Source organism: Molothrus aeneus, chromosome 8, assembly GCF_037042795.1.
Source record: "Molothrus aeneus isolate 106 chromosome 8, BPBGC_Maene_1.0, whole genome shotgun sequence".
Lineage (NCBI taxonomy): Eukaryota > Metazoa > Chordata > Aves > Passeriformes > Icteridae > Molothrus > Molothrus aeneus.
The window spans coordinates 27,154,417-27,171,062 of NC_089653.1; the positions used below are offsets into that span (position 1 = coordinate 27,154,417).

At 38.4% G+C, this 16,646-nt stretch overlaps 1 protein-coding gene across 4 annotated transcripts in view; it reads left to right on the forward strand.

Moving 5' to 3' along the window:
• Positions 1-16,646, forward strand: part of VTI1A (vesicle transport through interaction with t-SNAREs 1A) — a 256,410-nt gene that overhangs the window by 165,213 nt on the left and 74,551 nt on the right. The window lies entirely within an intron of this gene.

Sequence of the window (16,646 nt, forward strand, 5' to 3'; positions counted from 1 at the left end):
GCTCATGCACCATGGAGGATGCAGAAGTCTTTTGAGCTGCTATTTAAACACCAGCCATCAGTGTACATGGAGAGTTCCAGGCCAGAGGCATTGAATGCCTTAAAAAGGGACCAATTTCAACATTGCAGGCATGTAGCTGGGATTAGTTTAATGCCACCGTAGCCTTTGCAAACCTTCATCTCTAACAACCTAAGTGATACAGAGTTAAGTTTTCTTCAAACCTGGAAGAAAAAAGGAACATCACAATTGATCTTCACATCTAGTAACTTAAATGCATGGGATAAAATAAGTCAGTGTTTTAATCTCCTTGTGCCCAGGCAGCTTTAGAAGGGGATGTCCCTCAGTCGGTGAGGTAAGAGCATTTATATGGTAGCATTGTTTTATTTTTCAGATTGTTGGAAAGCCTTATCCACGTCAAGCTGCCTACAGTATGTCCATTATGAGCAGGGTTCTCAGCATTCTTCAGACCACATTTCTAATTCTCTTTTTCCATTCCTTTTTGAAGTGTACAATGGTCTTTGTTCTGTCCCCTCCATTCTCTCTTTTCTATCATCTGGAATTGCTATCTCATTTGCTCCCCTTCTGTCTACTCATGTCCAGCTGAACAGCTGGAAAGAACATTAACACACAGTTGTGTTTCTGCAGGAAAGCAGGATCCCAATGGATAATTATCCTGGCTAGTCCTAGACTGCATATACCAACAATGTAAAGCATCGTGATAGGTTAAGTATTGTGTAACCCTTCGTGGTTGTTTTCTGCACTGGGAATGTTAATGACCATTAAGCAGCTAGAGCCTAAAAATGTTCACAGTGTCATGAGTGAAACAAAAGGCATTTCACAGCCAGCATTGTCCTCTCTGAACCACAGCAGGTATCCCACAACATGCTTCCTTGAGAAGCCATGTCTTACCTCTGCATAAGCAGTGCAGGGCTTTCCTGCAGTAGTTGCAAGTAGGTTCCAGTAGGATGAGTTCTCTCTGATGTGATGTTCAGGAATGGTGAAGGTAGTGAATGTGTTTTGGATATGGTATGGTTGTTTATGTGAAGGAGAGAAACTGTTAGCAAGAGCTGGCATTGGGAATTGCTGAAATAATTGGAGACAACTTTTCAGAAATCAATTAAGTTAAACTCTTTAAGGCCAGTAGTTGATTAGGGGTCATATTCTTGACACTACTCACACTATAACTGTGAAAGAACAATATAGGTTGAATTTTGCACATTCATTTATTTCAGTGTTTAATCCATAAATTCCTGAATGTAACATTTTCTGAACACAAGGTATGCATGATATCTTGTCACTGGGTCGCTTCCTTTTAATCCATATATTTATATTTTTAGGAAATAGAACCACCTTGGAAATCATTTCAGAAAAGTTCATCCCTTTGTGTTAAGGCAGGATTGACTGACCCTGTTTTAATCCTAGCAGATATTTGTTTGGCCTGTTCACTGAACATTCCCTGTCTCTTCAGTCAGATATTTCCAAATTTTCCTTAATGTTTAGCCCAAATTCTTTTTCCTGGGTAGACAGAGTTATTTTATGTGCTGATGCATGTGAGGCGATTTCTGGTGACTTATGCTGTGGAATGAAATTTCTACTCAACTTTTCAAGAATTAGAGAATATAAATAAGAGTGTACGGAATTAAATTACAGTTTCTAGTTTTCATCAAGCCAAGCCTTTTGATGGGATACAGGAATGTAAAAATAGAAGAGTTGGATTTTGTTCTAATAGGCAAATCCTGGAAGCTCAGCCTTTTCAAACAGTAGTTTCATGTGTACATGTCCTGGAGCTTTGCAAATAGAGACAGCAAAATTAAATCATTCTCATAAAGTTGCATATCTGGACTAAAACTAGACTGTATACTATGCTGACTGAAAGCAGCATTTGCAAGACAAAATTACAAAAGACTGAGATTTAACTTTTTTGGTAGCACTTACCAAACGCTTAAAGAAAAAGACAGTAACTGTGTCAAACAAACATGATTTTAACTCATTTCTCCCACCCTTGCCCATAGACACACCAGTATTTTGGACAGAGATAGTGTTTAAAAATAAATGGAGGAATGCAAATTGATTTACCTCATCTTCTGTCAGGTAAAAACAGAAGATGTGCCTTCTGAGCAAGATTTCTGGGCCCTTGGCATTTTTCTTGCCACACTTGATTGAAATTGTTGACTTTTAATAAAAGCAAAGTTAATTTGGCTTTCCAGCATGATTCTGATTGCACACTAAGAGCTTTATCTTTAAGAAAACAATGAAGTGATCAAACTAGTATAAAACTGCTGTGATATCAGGATCTTGTCCTTATTAGCTAATCTTTTAGACTAGATCATTCTCAGTCTGGTTTTTAGTAGTAGGTCGGACTTCTGGCTAATAAGAGATCAAGTGACCAACAACCGGGAAAAGGAAAACTCAGCTGAGTACAATTTGTGTTCAAGTCAGTCAGTGATGCTCTACCTCAAAACACAGGACCTGAACCTGCAAGTCATAGTTGTGTGAGTGGTTTGCTCATCTGCAGCCCTAATGTTGAACCAGGAACTCTTTAATTTTGAGCAAACCTTGGTTGGGGTAGGGAGGGTGGTGTTTTGTAGTTGCCGTTGCTGTTATTATTGTAGTTTTACAAAGAAGGCCATAAATTATGACTTTGGGGTATCACTCAGTTTGTTACAGATAAATTAGTGCTGCTGTGGGACAATACCAAAACTGAGGAAAAATTTATATCCCTGTTAGCTTATAATATGTTGTATTGGACCTTTAAAACTCTGCAGAAGAAATGTTCACACATCACTAACCTGCTGAGCAGCTCTCAGAAGAATAAAAAAGTCATCAATGAGAAAGTGTGGCCATACAGTGAGAGATTGTTTAGTCAACTTGGTGATAGGAAGGATGAAAATTTCCTAATTCTGACTGGCTCTTTAACTAATATGGAAGATCCAACCCAAGCCATTCTGTGGTTCTCTGACTTGAATCTAATCAAGAAGGCAAAGAAAAGTCAGTGTGGAAATTGAGAAAAATGAGAAAGGCAGTGAAAAACTATTTTACTATAAATACTGTTATTTATGTTTTCTGCAACATTTGTGAAGCTCTAAAATAATTTGTGCAGGATCTCAGTGTGCAGCATTTATTACCTTAGAGCTCTTGTTTAGCTAGGAATTTGTTATATTAACCAAAGTGTAACCCAGAAGGTTTTTGTAACATCTGTGAGTTAGAGCAAAGTGTTCATATTTTCTTTTACTTATTTTGTAGATTTACTGATAGTTTATGATTGCAACACTAATTTTTCTTCTTGAAGAAAAAATTGAATCTTAAAATTATTTTTACACCAACTCCCCACCTTCCTCCTGATAAAAATGCTTGTGCAAGTAAAAAAAAAAAACCCACTGTTGTTTCTCTGACATGCTTATCATGGCCGCAAATAATGCATTTAAATAGGGAATTGTTTGAGAAACATGATTCTGAGTGTGTCCAATCTTGCCTGGATGTTGGGAAGCATATGGTCTACTTAATCCATGCCAAGAAACTTCCTTGCTCCTTTCTGTCACCGCTGTATTTTTCAGATGCAGTTTTCAGCATGAATGGCACACACGTGTTGATTGTGAAGGTAGCATTCTTTCAGTACTGCCTTAAGCTAATTACTCTTAGTGGCAGTGGAGCTTTGTAGCTCGTTTGTGAACAGCTATTTATGCTACTACACCAGTACAAAGCAATGTTTCACATTACCAGTTTACCAGACTATTACACCATTGTGTTTTAATCCACTGTAGGTGGATGGAGAATATGAGCCATCTGTTTTATTTAATGATATAATCAGTAAACAATATATGCACTTTACACATTTGGTCATTAAAGATGCCCATATTGTTGGACCCTGTATTTACATTGTAAATTGGTGTATTCACACATCAGCTTGTTCTGGTGTCAAAGGCTTGCTGTGTTCATAAGCTGGTACAAAGCAAGCTCAGTAACTGCTCAAACCCAGTGCAGGTGGTCGAGCTAGTTGCCACACAGATCAAAAGTCAAACAACTGTGAATCTTCCTTTGAAAAGGCATTTAGAGAGACAAGGCCGGTCTTATCTTCACAAACAAGAAAGAGTTATAGATATACATCATGAAGTTATGAGAACAAAAGGGGGTTTTATAATCACTCTGCGTCAGAAAATCCAGTACTGCAGACTTTTGTGAAGACATCTTTGAAATATAAAGAACATCTTATTTTCCTGGACAAAATTTAAAGGACTGAGTCTGAATTATTAAATATGAGATGGTTCAGTCATTTCAAAACTTTGGAGACAAGAAGTTGCTTTCTCTTACAGTTGATTTAATTTTATTTTCAGCAATGCTTAAGCAGAATGAAACAGACAGTAATTGCAAAGCCCAATCTTATTCAAGGGACAGAGGTGAATGGGTGTATTTGTGCTAGAAACAAAGGAAATGGATCGATATTTCAGTTTCCCCAAAGTATCCCTCATAAGCGCCAAAAAATAATCACCAAAATACATTAAAAATTAATTTACAAGTAAAATCTTGCTTGCTGGCACATTTGTAAGGAGGCAAAAGATCACACAGCCCCATATTAAAACAGTAATGTTCATTTTAGTGTTTCACTTAACAACTTGTGCTTAAGATGCCCAGAATTTGAAATCATTACTGGAGGACTCAGTCTCACTTCTCATTGTGTTTTATGAGGAAATAGAATTGGATTTATCACCATGTGAAGGCCTGGCTGGCATTGATGGTAGACAGGGAGGGGAAAGGGCTTGTGGAATTTGTATGGCTGAGAGTGAGTTGGCAGGTCCTCATGGCTGGAGGAGTCTTGAGCTTCACACCATGGCTTGGTTTCTGTTCATTTTGATTTCTGTCCTACATATTGCAGATGGAATCAGAGGCACTAGGGGTATACCCACTAACAAAGTCTGTGTGCTGAAATGTGTTCACTTTTCATTTACTCCTAAAGGCATGAGGAAATAGCTTTCAAAGTCTTTAAATCTATTTCAAAGGCAAGCTAATTATATTATTGGGGGTTTTCTTAATCTTGAGGTATGAAGAAAGAAGACTTTTTTACTAGGACTTTTTTGTATTGGCATGAATTTTAGAGATAAAGTATTTTCAAGTGCATGAGCAAAGAGAAGAAAATATCTCATTTTATGAGCTGTTATATATATTTCAAAATATACACTATTTTCATAGTTAAAATATTTAAAATACTACAAAAGACTCAGCTATAAGTCTTCCTTTTATAGTCTTTTCATAGGTATTTCATGTAAGTTGAATATTAAGCATTGGCATGTTTCCAGAGGCTTCATGATGTATTGCCTTTTGATTTTGAGATATTGTGTAACTAAATTATTTCTAATCTTATAAAGGGCTTGAGATTTTTTTTTTTTTTTGCCATACCAATCCAGTAAAAACAATCAGAAACTTGGCTACTGATATTTGATTCTTAGCTTTGTCCTGGGTATATCTTGGGTAACTGTGAACACATCTGTTTCTGTGTATCTCTAAAACGAGGATAATGTTCCATATCACAGCGAAGCATTCCAAGAGCAAATGCTCTTAATTAATCTGTGCATGGTCCTCACATGACCTGATGAGAGTTTGTGAATGATAGACTGACTGGTAGTGGTGCCCATCCTGATTTGGAGTCATGGCTTAAATCCATGGAGTCATGGATTTAAAAGGAGTGAAAGAGAAGCATGGGAAGAATTTAGACTAGAGGGGTGTGGAGTATCTGATTTCCCATAATAGTCCATTGGCAAGTACATACCTCATCTCCTCAGCTATTGAACATAGCTAGGAGAAAGAGGAGGTATCAATTCTTTGTTGTCTTCTTCAGATATCAATTTGAGGGCTACAGGTGACAAGCTCATCTTATGTTGGGTGACATTTTTGGTTTGTTGCAGACAGAAAAGAGTGTTTGAGTTGGTTTAACAAATAGAATTAACACATCCCTAGAGATATAATGATGAACTGTGTGTATGTATATATAAAGAGAGGGAAAGAGAGAGAGTGTAGCAGTAATGTTAAATTTGATGTGCTAGCCCAGGCAACTTCTTTCTTCTCAATCTCTCCTTACTGCTTCTGTCAGAAATTTTGTTCCTATAATTTGCTGTGGATTGTGATGTATCATTTTTGGCTGCTGTCAACCTGCAATCAATCAGGACTTTAGAAACATCTGTTAAGTACTTTAGAGTTCCTCAAAGCAGAAGGAGATCATAACAAATGCAATGTTTTATGACTTAATATCACATCACTGCTATTTATTTGTCAAAGGAGGTGTGGAGGAGACACGTAGGCTCAGGGATGAAGGTAGACAGTCACTTCTTCTGCCTAAAATTACCTTTGTCACCATCACCTCTCACCTGTGGAGAAATAAAAAGAAACATAATTTATTACAGAACAGGGATGGGTAAAGCCACAGAGATACTCTGGGAATACATGAAAATGCTATCTGGTGTAGTAACTCAATGACCAAAAACGTACCAGTGAGCCTTTGAAATGCCAGTATTTTACTGCACAACTCCTGATTAAAAAGAAAATTTAAAAAATGGATTTTAATTGCATTTTGTTGAAATATCAATTGAAATGATGGTGGTCTTAGCTGTAAAGTTAGAAGAAAGGTTGTTAGACAGTTTGTGTAGCAGGCACATGTTGAAAGCTGGAGTAGAATGAGGTCTGATTGTGGTGTCTGTAATGATGCTGTAGAGCATAATTTTCATGAAGAGTGCTCTTTATAGAACATCTCTTGTGCCTGGTGCACTTGGTTGGTCATATTTTCATGGCCATCTTTGAATAGTTGAATAATTAGAAAAGCTCTACCAGCAAGGAGTGAGAGAATCAAGCTCTCACATGCCAGTTCCATCAGATGCTTCCTATTTAAGGAATCAAAGTGATCAAATGAGATGACCATTTATAATTCTTCATGCAAGGGTTCCTCTAAAGGAGTTTTTTTCTTTCTAAATTCCCAGTGTCCTCTTTGGAGTAAAATGGTGTATTTGGAATTATTTTATATTCAAATTTGATGTTATGCATGTAACATATGCACATACATAACATGTGTAGTATTTTTTGGAAGAAACGACACAAACATTATTAGAAGTGCTTGAGATCCATAGGAATCAGCTAAGGAAAAAGAGATCTCATCTCAGAGATGCTCACTCTACATGGACAACACAGGTGGAGCAGGGAATGTTGAATGAACCCATGCACTTTTTTCAGGCATCAATTTTTGTATGCTTACAGTTCTGTTCTTTGAAATCAGTCGAAACTCTGTGCCCAAGTGCTTGTTCTCTGAATCTGGGAGGAGGAGCAGGTGCTCAATATACCAGAAAAAAAGCTCTTTTATAAATGCAGAGACTAGTTTACAGTAGAATTTCTGTTTTGTCCTCTTGCTCCACTGACCCAATTAAATACAGGTTAAATAGGAAAATATTATTGTGACTGAGCTAGATAATAGAAGTTGTTTGGGAGGGCTTTTAAACTTGGCCCTAAAATATTGAGTTCTGAGACTGACTTCAGTTTGAGACCCACTGTACCCTGCTTTCTTTGATCCAAACCCTGAGAATATGTATCATCATTTAAAGGAATGAACTGTTTTGTGAGGAGGAAGCCAAGAAGTGGCCCCAAAGAATGCCTTCCCACATGGAAAGCCACCACCCCCTGATTTGATGGCTTCCATGCTAATGCATCTTTCAAGGGGGCCTCTTTGTCCCACATTGTTACTTATTTGGCTCTTCTTTTCTTTCAGTCTTAATTGTCATTAGCACAATTTTTTATTTCTCATAAAGTCATCTGGGGAATACTAGTTTATTGCATATTGTTGTGTTTGTCTAAAGACAATTGCACAAGCTTGAAATTTAATCCTTATAATCTTTCCTAGTAGAGAGAGCTTGAGATAAATACTGTTGTATGCTTGGTGGGAGTGGGTCTCGACTTTTTGATCATCCATGTCTAAATGTTGAGTAATACTTAAGGGAAAATGTTCTCAAAACATTCCTTAGATGATTATTAGATTATATTTTATGTTTGATAAAAACTGGAAAATTGTATAAATATTTGCTTAACATCCCACCCCTTAAGCAATTTATTTCTTTTCTGGCCTTCAACCCTCTTGCTCAGTGAAATGAGATCAGTCACTTTCTGTTTATATTCAGTTTCACTTTGCAGTTTTCATGTGTGTGTAGAGTGATGCCTCACTGCAGAAGCATATTTAAATAATAAGTGAAGAATAAAGAAGGAAAGAAAAAATTATTTTAAAAATATTTTCTAGTGTCTTCCCATATTTTAAATGTAAACAACTGCTATAATTATACTACATGCATCTGGTATGCTAATAACGAGTGTTATGAGAAATTTAAAAAATTATTTAGGCCTGCTTTTCTATAAATTGTTTGTCACATAGTAAGTTTGTACATATTATGTTCCAGGGGCTACTGTTAAAATCAGCCTTTGGCAAAAGCAAACGTGAGATGCCTTGTTCTTACAAGAGGAAATCACTTTTGCATCTTCAATACTACGTGGTGGTTCAAGTTTTCTGGAAAGAGCCAACATTTTCATGTAGACAACAGTCAATACTCACATAGGTCAACTGTTTGGCTGTTTTCTCTCATCTGAATTTTTCATTTTGGATCAATATAAAGAATCGGTCTCGATGTCACGGACATCAAAATGAATTCTTAGGTCATGTTTAGAGCTCGACTAGATGGAAGGAGGGGTTTAGGGTAACATTGTATTGGGAAAAAAACATCAGGGTCAGTAAATTAATTTAAAAGATTGCAGACACATCTCTGCACCAACCAGGATTGAAGCATTTCTGTGTTAAGTGCAAAATGGCTGATTTAAGTGCAAGAAGGCCTGGAGTTTCTCTTGAGTCTTCTTTCTCTTCCACCATGTTTTTGCAATTAAATACTGGATGAAAATTATTTTTCCTTTCCTTTTGTTTTTTGTTTTGTTTTAAATGTATTACTTTTTCCTTAATGTGTAGCAGCTGATTTTCCCTGCTGGCTCACTGGGGCACAGAGACAAACCTCCTTTCAAGGAACAGAGTTCCAACACTGTTGTTGATTATTTTATTGGGAAACCATTTCTGTGGTAAGGCAGGCTCTCCAGCTCCTTGATGGAGGGAAAAAAATCATGAGATGCAAGTGTTTTAGTCAAATATACATTTCTTTTCTCTCTAATGTGGATGGACTCACAAAGAAAGTAGACATGGAGGCATGTCCTCAGCATGCTCATGAATTTCACCTGGATTTCAAGAGCAGACAACCCGTGACAGACACTCCTTTGGGAGCACAAGTGGCCTTCTTCAGAGTGTGACCCATTCATGGTACTTCCACAAAGTTGCAGTTGAGGTCTGCTGCTCCTGGTAGGAGAAAGAGCAAGTTTGCTTTCCAAGACCTCTTTGTCCTTCTTTTTTCTGGCTTCCCCTATCTTATTTACCCAAAGTTTGAGTTGAGTTTCTTGCAGGAGTCTTGGGCTCCCTCTCCATCCCCTTCGGTGGCTTTCATAGCCTGTCATTTGGAGATGGTTTTGACATCTTTTGACAAACATATTCACTTAGAATCACAATGTTGTTGCTCCGAAAAAGGGCGGAATTTCTTTTTTTTCTTCCTCTTTATGAACTGGAGACAGCGTGTGTAAAAGCTTGGTGTAAACTCACAATAGCACTTTGTCCTCTTTCACATCATTTGCCAAATAACTACTGTTGTGGCAACAGCTGTAACCAAGCATGGTGTCAGCTCTTTTTACCATAACATGACTGGATGTCAATAATTTTAATATAATGTGAAACACACTCTCAGGCTGTGCAATGAGGCATCTGATTATTAAATTCCTTGAAATGTCATCTGGGTTTTTTTTGTTGGTTTTTTTTTTTTTTTTTTTGCATCCATTCAGGTCTCAAAACTGGACAGTGTTGTGATTAAAAGAAAAAGAACAGAAAATTCTCTCATTATAGTAAACATTTCCAAGAAAACTCTAACCCTGAAGCAGACAGCTCTGCTCTGCTTACATAGACAGCAACAGCAAAGGCTCTGTGAAGGCTGTAAGGGGTGGAGGTTATAATTGTGTCTCCTAGTTGTTTGCTGCTCTTTACTGCAGCACTTTCTCCACTGACAGTAAATGCTATTTATTTTTAGGCTTCTTTTTCTGAACTACTTATAAAAAGTGAAAGGTAGGAACCTGGTGAAGCTTTTGTTTTTAATACATTGCTTACATTGTGCTCCAAAGAATGATATTTAGTGTTCTTATTAATGATTGAAGCATTAGCATTTAATTGTGTAAAGCAATTAAAAAGCTCAACATTACTAGTTCTTGGGCTGAGTCCATTAATACAGCAAGTATTAGTAAGAAATATATTGAAGAAGTTGAACAAGGTCATAAATGTTCTGTGTGCAAAGAGTACCTAATGCTTTTTTTTCAAGCCCCTAAGAAGTAGTTTAAAAAAAAAAACAAACAAACAAAAACCTTGTGAGATGAATAGATAAAAGGCTTTCTTGGTTTAGTTATGTCAGTTTGGCTTTTTCCTGTAATTGCTGGGGTTGTTTTGTTCCTAAAGAGGAATGGATGCCAAGCTGAAGAGGTAATTTCTGAGTAGCGTTTCAAGATATTGTGAAAGTTTTCAACTTCTCTGCAATAAGAAAAATAACATTTCTCTAATGATGTCTGTTTATTGCATATTGTTCTGTGTGCAGTTCAGTGCAGCTGGCAGCAAGTACTTGAGAGAAACCCAGGGCTGAGGGAAGGGGAACCCGAGTAGCCCCAAGTAACCGGGACTGCGCACACCGACTCCTCGGGGTGCTGTCAGGCTGCCCTCACCTGACGTCACCACAGATGAAATCGAAAGAGATCATTTGCGTTTGATCCCAGGTGTCTTTACATGCGAATCCAAACAGGAAAAAGCTGCTGGCAGCACGGAGCTGGGTTGGAGGTGTTGATACTCTAAACATGTCCGGATGTCACTCTCCTTGCGTCAGAGGGGCTGGCCGTGGAGTTTGCTTTCCTTTGGTGATCTTGGGTTACTTGCACAATGGAAGGTTCAGGTTTTTCTGACCTGTAAAGAGTTATAGCAGAGCTCACTACTTGTAAAGTATCATTGCGTGCTCAGTGGCAAAGAAATCTTTTACTGTGGAGGAGCTCAAACCAAAACCCTGAGTGTGGATGTTTCAACACCTTGGAATCTGTATCTGCATCTGAGTTCTGCAGGTTACGTGTGCCAGTAGTGCATTAAACCAGTATATGACATGGAAATTTCCCTAAAACTTCGAGTATTCCAGGTACAGTTACAACTACTTTCTATAGGCTCTGCTAGACAGCTTCCAAAGGAAAATTTTGTTTAATTTAGTATCAAACCAAATCTGCTGTACATCTTCAAGTCTCTACTTAACTGTTTGAACATGGGCAGAACAGAAGCAGCACAAGCAGAAATAATGTGGCGTTTTCCAAATCGACTTCTCTGACCCTTAGCTTGGCAAAAATACCAACCTGAAGAAGGAGAAACAAGTCTGTCTGTAAAACCACACTGGTTTTGCCTTCTCTAGTGATGCTGCAGTCATGGCATTTTAAAAGGGTACAGTTGTTTGCAGTCCAAGAGCAAGTTGACTCTTCACGCGTAGTTGACACTTCCATTTAGGCTGACAAGGGTAAATTTTAGGACAAACCACAGGAAATGGCTTGGAGAGGTGAAGGATATTAAGAAAATATTATACTGCTGCCTTAGAAGTAAAATGAAACACTTTAAGCTCTATTTTCCCATACAGTGTTTAAGGCCATTGTTTAGATAATTTTTTTTTTGCAAAAAAAATATTGCAACTATTGGAAACAAATGTGCTTGGAAATACATAGTTGTTTTTATAATTTCAGACCAAGACAAGTCACAGGAAAATCCTCTTCTTGTGGAGAGTAGTGTGAGGTTTTCTGAAAAGACATTTCTTTTCTCCTTCTTCTCTCCCCTCAGCCCCCGGTTTTGTACTAATTATGCCCCCTTTAAAGTATTGCTTTCTGTGTGAGCTTTGGGTGATGATTGTTTGACTTTTTGCTTGTGGAAGAATCTGCTTTAGCAGATGCAGCAATAGGAAACAGAAATAGCACTTTCAAAGCTGAGGGACTGTATTCACTTTGGTATGTAGAGAATGGCAACAAGCAGTCATTAGGATTGAGAATTCTGTTCTTTCTCTGTCTCTCTGCTCCTCTTGCAAGATGAGCAAGGGCTGACCTGAACTTTTGTTTGTTTGTTCTGCTGTGGGGTTAAAGATTCATGCTCTCCACACCCCACCCCACCAGCCCCCCATGTTTATTCTGCCTTTGTAAGGGAAGGAGTAATTCAACTTCTGTGAAGGCGAAAGAAAGATCCTTTCCTTATATAAGAAACAGATGAATAAGATCTAAGATTGAGTTTTTTCCCAGCTTTTTACCTGTAAAAAAAAAAAGTATTTTTGGGGTAAGGGATGAATGTGGAAAGCAGTGATTGAACAAATAACTGCTTTAAGGCCAGTGCTAGAAACACTTGCCAGTATAGTAATGTCAGTTGGAGGTGTGATTTTTGGCTGTATGTGTGCATTGGCAAAAGCCCTAGTGTAGACATGGTTGTACCAGGAAAAAAAAAAGCTTTGGCCAGTATATTCTATTTTGCTTGGGGAGGGTATAACCTCTAACAATAAAAGCTTTTTTTTCCAGCTGGTAAATTGCAACTCCAGTAGAAACTCAAGCCAGAATAGTTATGCTGTTGTAGTGGCAAATCTTTTTCATAGACTGGCCTTCTGAGTCTGCTCTCCTAACATTAGCAACTGTGCTCCTGTTATTGTTAATTTTAACAGCAGCAACATCTGAAGGTGATTTGAGTGCCTTACACTTTGTGGCATTGTAATGATCTTGAATTTACAGATCTGCATTTCATTTAATCCCCATGCCTAGGAGAATTGCAGACAGAGTTGCACTGGACTCCAGCTTTTGCATAGAAGGCTTTTTTTTACGATTCTCAAGCATTACTCAAGTAAAAAGGCCCATGTGCTTTGCAGAGGTCTGAAAGCAACTGTTTATAGTGAAGCATTCTTCTAGGTGTAACACAGTGTTCAGAACTAGGTTTTGCAGATTTCTGTAGCAATCTTTTTCTTGAATATATTGGGATTATGGAGGAGATGAAGCCATGACCTTGGACTACACAGTGTTATGTGTGATGCCACAGGTCTTCCATGGGAACTTTCCTTCTGCTCACCCATTAGAATGAGACAGAAGTAATTTTTCCTAATTCTGTAGCACACTGCTTCAGCCATCTTCAATACATGCAATCAGAAGGCTTAAATACTCCAGGGAGACACTCTAAATATTTAAATATTTCAGGCCTTGGATTCATGTCACAAGAACATTTCAGCTATTTCGTGGTCTCTCCAGAGTGCTCTCACACTAGGAGAGCAAAACCAATGCTGTCCTCGATACTGTTAGGGAGGTGACCCCTGGAGCTGTGCAGTCTGCCCCCAGTGATCAGTACCTGCTTATCTCCCACTGGTATCTCAGGCCAAATGACTTTTGTAAGTGAATGCCAACATTGCAACCTTGATTGCTTGGGGGTTTCTTCAGCCTAGTACTGCATCATTATGATATGGTACAAGCCAATGTTCTGCTATTGGGGTTTGTTTTATTTTTGCTTTAAATCACCTCTGACTTCTATGGGTGTAAAATTCAGCCAGTGCTGGATGCTTTTGGAAATCCCACCCTTCAGTTGGTTTTGGTTTTGTTGGTCCTTTTTTTACGTCCCGTGTAGGACTCAGTAAGATGTAGTGGCATAGCATCTCTTTGGAGGAGAACAATGACTTATTGTGATAATTACTGACATCACAAAACCACGGACAGTAATCTTGATCTTGGGGGCAAAAAAATAAACCCCAAACACTCATTTAGGACCTATTCAAAAATATACTTTCTGTGAAGCTGGTAAGGTAAGGAAATTGAACATGTTAAGTTTGAGAGTATTTACTTTTCAAAGGTAATGCTCATCCTAGGTTTTTTTACAAAAAGAAGGAAAAAAATAAATTCTGGGGATGGTTTGGTAATAGGCACAGACATCTGCAGCTGTACTTTCAGTATTCCTGGTCTTTCAGCCTCACAGCTTATCTTTTTCTAGACTTTAGAAGCATGAAATAAGTTAAAATCAATAGGGTTTTAGGATATTTGGGCTTTGTGGCATTTTTTTCTTTGTTGCTCTGTGACTTGGACAACAAACATTGTGAACTGAGTAGACTCAGTTTGTTAATCTCTCCCTTGGGTGCATCCTTTCTTAGTTCAGCAAAAACACAAACAAAAAAATCTACTGCATGTGGTCAGTGCTCAGTTTGCTTGGGCTCATGTGTCATGTTGAAACCAGAATATTTTCTCTCCAAGACAAGCACAGTCCCTCATTCTTGGTAAGAATTCTCAGTTTTCATTCTGAATTTTACCTGTTAACCCTTTTTCATTCCAGCTTTAAAAAATCAACTGAAAAAAACCCATAGCATATATAAGGAAAATACGTGTATTTAACATTTGGGTTGTTCAAATAGCTGAACTGCATTTCTTCAAATACAAAACACCACAAATAAACCCCTCAAGCAAGCAGAAGATCACCTAGCCAAAACCAAAATGGAGAAATTTCCTTCTCAAAAGTGCATCTTTCAAGAAACTTTGGGTAATGAACTATAAACAAGAGGTTAAAATGGGAACACACTTATATCTGATTCTTCAGTGTCTGCATCCCGGTAGCTTAGGTACTTTGGCTGAAAGCAAAAATATAAAAGACTGACCAAATTCTAGCATTTGTGGCTTCATTCACAGTTCAAGTGGGTTACTTGCAATTCTCTGCCTGCAAATGACAGGGTGAGATCCAGTCTGGAGTGGGGGTACCAGAGAGTTCCTCCAGTGCTCTTGCTGTAACACAAACTTTCAGGGCAGCTGTACCCACAGAAATCTAAAGGGGAATTAAACAAAAAACTTATTACAAAAATGTATTCTTAGGTCTCCTACCTGATGAAATTGTCATATAGCAAATTTTACCCTGTGGTGTGTCTATTACCAAGTGAGCAACAGGAAAGAGCTGGGCAAAACTATGGTTTCTGGAGGAATGTTTAATTGAAAGCTTTTCCCTTAAAAATATCATCTTTCCAGAAATGCAGATGTGCATGAGAATCCTATAGGGATATTGGTATTTGGCCTCTAGGATTTTAACAGTCCTGTTCCCAAGGTTAAGATATACAGAGAGCCAAATTTTATTTGAAACTATTATACAAGGCAGATATGGAAGCTCATGGAGTATTACATTGCAAATCACAATGTTAAAGAGAGACACATGGCTCTTGAGCTATAAAATGAGAAAGGAATGATATTTAAAAGATATCTTTAACCACTTGTTTTACTCATTAATCTGCAGTTCAGAAAGCATTATTTGCAGAAAAAAAATGCTATTATGGGATAGTTTCTGAAAAGAAAACAAATATTTCAGGCACTTTCACTGTGAACAGAACTATGTAACAATAGCAAAACAAATACTGATGGTGAATAACGTTTCTATGAGTGAATGTGTTGAACAGCTGCCACTTTCCACCCTTGAGATTTCTACATATCTATGTTGGATGAAGTGATTCCTGTAGCAGATTTGTAATACACATTGTGCTGCAGTGGGGTTAAAGGCAAGTGCTGAATTGTGATACTGCACCTTAATGTTGGTTTCATTAAATCAAGGGAGAATTCTGCTATTAGTGTGACAGAACTGCTGCTTATGAACAACAAAAAAAGGTATGAATATGCCCCATGGAAAAACTTCTGACCCTGTGCAATGCCATCACCACAAGGTGCTGTTCTCTACCACCCAAACTCTCCCACCTGTGGGACCTTCCTTTCTACCAGATGCTCACTGGGAAACACGCTGTCCTGTCTCTGTCCATGACCCTGTGCCAGTGTTGTCCTTACCTGCACCTTCTGAAGCTATGGGGTGTTCTCAGATACTCACAGTCCTTCTGACTCTCTTGTTTCTTACCAGGTTTTTAGAAAGAAGAAGGCATCGCACCTTTGAAATTAGCATTCAGAAGTTTATCAGGAGAACTGTGTGACTCAGGTGTTCTAGCTATGTGAGCTCGCCGTTTGGATATTTTGTATGAGTGTGTTAAGTTCTGGTAGCTTAAGAAGCAAGCAAGCAGCTGAACCTGGTAGATATTCATTTCCAAAATTGTATTTGAGTGTATGATATTTTGAAGAATACAGAAATTCATCTAGACCATGAATTACAGCCTGGGACCAGTTAAATAAGGGGATGTCACAGCCTTCAAGGTAATTGTAACCATGGCTTGGGCCCATTCCTGACGTATTTGGGTAAGTCCCAATGTGAGACAGCCCTGGGCATGACTGTCAGGGTGTGGGCCACGACTCTGTCTCCCAGCTCAGCAGGAATTCTGCCTGCATGGAGTCCTTCTCTAATGGCAGTCTGGCTTCCTGCTGCGTGGGCTCTTGGTGTGCGTGTATGAGCTCACACTTTGGATAAGTGATTATTATCTGAAAGACCCAGGAGCAACTTGTTGGCTGCCGGATGGGAGGGCTGGTCGTTGTTGCTGCTGCAATAATCTCTTTGTTCTGCAGGATGGTACCACAGCAGACCACAAAGTTGCTGAGGGGTTGCGTGGGCTTCTTACCCT